The 5,483-nt window shown below is 38.6% G+C and overlaps 1 long non-coding RNA gene across 1 annotated transcript; it reads left to right on the forward strand.

Moving 5' to 3' along the window:
- Positions 1-546: 546 nt before the first annotated feature.
- LOC143775249 (uncharacterized) lies at positions 547-2,245 on the forward strand. The gene is made up of 2 exons (XR_013215604.1): positions 547-777; positions 1,433-2,245. It is a non-coding gene; the product is annotated as an uncharacterized LOC143775249 (long non-coding RNA).
- Positions 2,246-5,483: the final 3,238 nt, after the last annotated feature.

Genomic DNA, 5,483 nt, shown 5'->3' on the forward strand with positions numbered 1-5,483 from the left:
TTTTTGTTTTTTAAGGGAGACTTTAGAAACCCAATAATATTTTAAAAAAATAAATAAATAGGCTTTCTATGGCCCACTGAATGAGAGGGAGAGAGGTGGCACACCCAGGAGTCAAGACTGGCACACAAGCTGAAAGGGCAATATTACTCTCCCACTGTTTTTTTATGTATTTTTTGTTTTTTAAGGGAGACTTTAGAAACCCAATAATATTAAAAAAAATAAATAAATAGGCTTTCTATGGCCCACTGAATGAGAGGGAGAGAGGTGGCACACCCAGGAGTCAAGACTGGCACACAAGCTGAAAGGGCAATATTACTCTCCCACTGTTTTTTTATGTTTGTTTTTTTTTTCAGGGAGACTTTAGAAACCAAATAATATTAAAAAAACCAAAAAATTAAATAGCCTTTCTATGGCCCACTGAATGAGAGAGAGAGGTGGCACACCCAGGAGTCAAGACTGGCACACAAGCTGAAAGGGCAATATTACTCTCCCACTGTTTTTTTATGTATTTTTTGTTTTTTAAGGGAGACTTTAGAAACCAAATAATATTAAAAAAAAAAAAAAAAAAAAAAGGCTTTCTATGGCCCACAATTAGAGAGAGAGAGGTGGCACACCCAGGAGTCAAGACTGGCGCACAAGCTGAAAGGGCAATATTACTCTCCCACTGTTTTTTTAAGTTTTTTTTCTTTTATTTTCAGGGAGACTTTAGAAACCAAATAATATTAAAAAAACCAAAAAAATAAATAGCCTTTCTATGGCCCACTGAATGAGGGAGAGGTGGCACACCCAGGAGTCAAGACTGGCACACAAGCTGAAAGGGCAATATTACTCTCCCACTGTTTTTTTAGGTTTTTTTTTTTTTCAGGGAGACTTTAGAAACCAAATAATAAGAAAAAAAATAAATAAATAAATAGGCTTTCTATAGCCCACTGAATGAGAGATAGCACACACAGCAGTGGCACACAAGCCCTGACTGAGGCCAATATTTTTCTACCACTGATTGATGTAGTGTTTTTGTGTTGAGGTAGATTTTAGAACACAAATCAAGGAAAAAAATAAATAAATGCTTTCTATGGCCCACTGAATGAGAGAGAGGTGGCACACCCAGGAGTCAAGACTGGCACACAAGCTGAAAGGGCAATATTACTCTCCCACTGTTTTTTTATGTATTTTTTGTTTTTTAAGGGAGACTTTAGAAACCCAATAATATTTAAAAAAAAAAAATAAATAGGCTTTCTATGGCCCACTGAATGAGAGGGAGAGAGGTGGCACACCCAGGAGTCAAGACTGGCACACAAGCTGAAAGGGCAATATTACTCTCCCACTGTTTTTTTATGTATTTTTTGTTTTTTAAGGGAGACTTTAGAAACCCAATAATATTAAAAAAAAAAAATAAATAGGCTTTCTATGGCCCACTGAATGAGAGGGAGAGAGGTGGCACACCCAGGAGTCAAGACTGGCACACAAGCTGAAAGGGCAATATTACTCTCCCACTGTTTTTTTATGTTTTTTTTTTTTTCAGGGAGACTTTAGAAACCAAATAATATTAAAAAACCAAAAAAATAAATAGCCTTTCTATGGCCCACTGAATGAGAGAGAGAGGTGGCACACCCAGGAGTCAAGACTGGCACACAAGCTGAAAGGGCAATATTACTCTCCCACTGTTTTTTTATGTATTTTTTGTTTTTTAAGGGAGACTTTAGAAACCAAATAATATTAAAAAAAAAACAAAAAAAAAGGCTTTCTATGGCCCACAATTAGAGAGAGAGAGGTGGCACACCCAGGAGTCAAGACTGGCGCACAAGCTGAAAGGGCAGTATTACTCTCCCACTGTTTTTTTAAGTTTTTTATTTTTTATTTTCAGGGAGACTTTAGAAACCAAATAATATTAAAAAAAACAAAAAAATAAATAGCCTTTCTATGGCCCACTGAATGAGAGAGAGAGGTGGCACACCCAGGAGTCAAGACTGGCACACAAGCTGAAAGGGCAATATTACTCTCCCACTGTTTTTTTATGTTTTTTTTTTTTTTCAGGGAGACTTTAGAAACCAAATAATATTAAAAAAAACAAAAAAATAAATAGCCTTTCTATGGCCCACTGAATGAGAGAGAGAGGTGGCACACCCAGGAGTCAAGACTGGCACACAAGCTGAAAGGGCAATATTACTCTCCCACTGTTTTTTTATGTTTTTTTTGTTTTTTAAGGGAGACTTTAGAAACCCAATAATATTTAAAAAAAAAATAAATAGGCTTTCTATGGCCCACTGAATGAGAGGGAGAGAGGTGGCACACCCAGGAGTCAAGACTGGCACACAAGCTGAAAGGGCAATATTACTCTCCCACTGTTTTTTTATGTTTTTTTTTTTTTCAGGGAGACTTTAGAAACCAAATAATATTAAAAAAACCAAAAAAATAAATAGCCTTTCTATGGCCCACTGAATGAGAGAGAGAGGTGGCACACCCAGGAGTCAAGACTGGCACACAAGCTGAAAGGGCAATATTACTCTCCCACTGTCTTTTTATGTATTTTTTGTTTTTTAAGGGAGACTTTAGAAACCAAATAATATTAAAAAAAAAACTAAAAAAAAAGGCTTTCTATGGCCCACAATTAGAGAGAGAGAGGTGGCACACCCAGGAGTCAAGACTGGCGCACAAGCTGAAAGGGCAATATTACTCTCCCACTGTTTTTTTAAGTTTCTTTTTTTTTATTTTCAGGGAGACTTTAGAAACCAAATAATATTAAAAAAACCAAAAAAATAAATAGCCTTTCTATGGCCCACTGAATGAGAGAGAGAGGTGGCACACCCAGGAGTCAAGACTGGCACACAAGCTGAAAGGGCAATATTACTCTCCCACTGTTTTTTTATGTTTTGTTTTTTTTTCAGGGAGACTTTAGAAACCAAATAATATTAAAAAAACCAAAAAAATAAATAGCCTTTCTATGGCCCACTGAATGAGAGAGAGAGGTGGCACACCCAGGAGTCAAGACTGGCACACAAGCTGAAAGGGAAATATTACTCTCCCACTGTTTTTTTATGTATTTTTTGTTTTTTAAGGGAGACTTTAGAAACCAAATAATATTAAAAAAAAAACAAAAAAAAAAAGGCTTTCTATGGCCCACAATTAGAGAGAGAGAGGTGGCACACCCAGGAGTCAAGACTGGCGCACAAGCTGAAAGGGCAATATTACTCTCCCACTGTTTTTTTAAGTTTTTTTTTTTTTATTTTCAGGGAGACTTTAGAAACCAAATAATATTAAAAAAACCAAAAAAATAAATAGCCTTTCTATGGCCCACTGAATGAGAGAGAGAGGTGGCACACCCAGGAGTCAAGACTGGCACACAAGCTGAAAGGGCAATATTACTCTCCCACTGTTTTTTTATGTATTTTTTGTTTTTTAAGGGAGACTTTAGAAACCAAATAATATTTAAAAAAAAACAAAAAAAAAAGGCTTTCTATGGCCCACAATTAGAGAGAGAGAGGTGGCACACCCAGGAGTCAAGACTGGCGCACAAGCTGAAAGGGCAATATTACTCTCCCACTGTTTTTTTAAGTTTTTTTTTTTTAATTTTCAGGGAGACTTTAGAAACCAAATAATATTAAAAAAACCAAAAAAATAAATAGCCTTTCTATGGCCCACTTAATGACAGAGAGAGGTGGCACACCCAGGAGTCAAGACTGGCACACAAGCTGAAAGGGCAATATTACTCTCCCACTGTTTTTTTATGTTTTTTTTTTTTTTCAGGGAGACTTTAGAAACCAAATAATATTAAAAAAACCAAAAAAATAAATAGCCTTTCTATGGCCCACTGAATGAGAGAGAGAGGTGGCACACCCAGGAGTCAAGACTGGCACACAAGCTGAAAGGGCAATATTACTCTCCCACTGTTTTTTTATGTATTTTTTGTTTTTTAAGGGAGACTTTAGAAACCAAATAATATTAAAAAAAAACAAAAAAAAAAAGGCTTTCTATGGCCCACAATTAGAGAGAGAGAGGTGGCACACCCAGGAGTCAAGACTGGCGCACAAGCTGAAAGGGCAATATTACTCTCCCACTGTTTTTTTAAGTTTTTTTTTTTTTATTTTCAGGGAGACTTTAGAAACCAAATAATATTAAAAAAAAAAAATAAATAAATAGCCTTTCTATGGCCCACTGAATGAGAGAGAGAGGTGGCACACCCAGGAGTCAAGACTGGCACACAAGCTGAAAGGGCAATATTACTCTCCCACTGTTTTTTTATGTATTTTTTGTTTTTTAAGGGAGACTTTAGAAACCCAATAATATTTAAAAAAAAAAAAAAAAAAGGCTTTCTATGGCCCACAATTAGAGAGAGAGAGGTGGCACACCCAGGAGTCAAGACTGGCACACAAGCTGAAAGGGCAATATTACTCTCCCACTGTTTTTTTAGGTATTTTTTTTTTTTTAGGGAGACTTTAGAAACCAAATAATAAGAAAAAAAATAAATAAATAAATAGGCTTTCTATAGCCCACTGAATAAGAGATAGCACACACAGCAGTGGCACACAAGCCCTGACTGAGGCCAATATTTTTCTACCACTGATTGATGTAGTGTTTTTGTGTTGAGGTAGAATTTAGAACACAAATCACGGAAAAAATAAATAGGCTTTCTATGGCCCACTCAGTGAGAGATGGCACACACAGGGATGGCACTGTAGCAGAAATGCCAATCTTAATCTCCCACAAAAAAAAAAAAAAAAAAACAGGGACTGTCCTACAATTACTATCTCCCTGCAGTAATCTAAGCCAGGTATGGCAGGCAGCAATAGGAGTGGACTGATGCACAAATTAAATAAAAAGTGTGGACAAACAAAAAAGATAGCTGTGCAGAAAGGAACAAGAGGATATGTGCTTTGAAAAAAGCAGTTGGTTTCCACAGTGGCGTACACACAGCAATACAGCTATCACGGAGCCTTCTAGGGCAGCCCAATGAGCTACAGCGCTGAGGAAAAAAAAAAAAAATAGCTTCCACTGTTCCTGCACACCGAAGGTGGTGTTGGACAGTGGAAATCGCTGCAGCACAAGCGGTTTGGTGGTTAGTGGACCCTGCCTAAGGCCGGAGACACACTGGTGCGAGATACGGCCGAGTCTCGCTGGTTAAAAGCAAGCTGTGGCACCGGCACTCCGGAGCGGAGCGTGCAGCTGCATAGCAATACATGGAGCCGCACGCTCTGCTCCGGAGTGCCGGTGCCACAGCTTGCTTTTAACCAGCGAGACTCGGCCGTATCTCGCACCAGTGTGTCTCCAGCCTTACGCTCTCCCTGCTTCTGACGAAGCGGCAGCAACCTCTCCCTAAGCTCAGATCAGCAGCAGTAAGATGGCGGTCGGCGGGAACGCCCCTTTATAGCCCCTGTGACGCCGCAGACAGCAAGCCAATCACTGCAATGCCCTTCTCTAAGATGGTGGGGACCAGGATCTATGTCATCACGCTGCCCACACTCTGCGTTCACCTTCATTGGCTGAGA

Source organism: Ranitomeya variabilis, chromosome 5 (genome assembly GCF_051348905.1).
Source record: "Ranitomeya variabilis isolate aRanVar5 chromosome 5, aRanVar5.hap1, whole genome shotgun sequence".
In the NCBI taxonomy this organism is placed as follows: Eukaryota; Metazoa; Chordata; class Amphibia; order Anura; family Dendrobatidae; genus Ranitomeya; species Ranitomeya variabilis.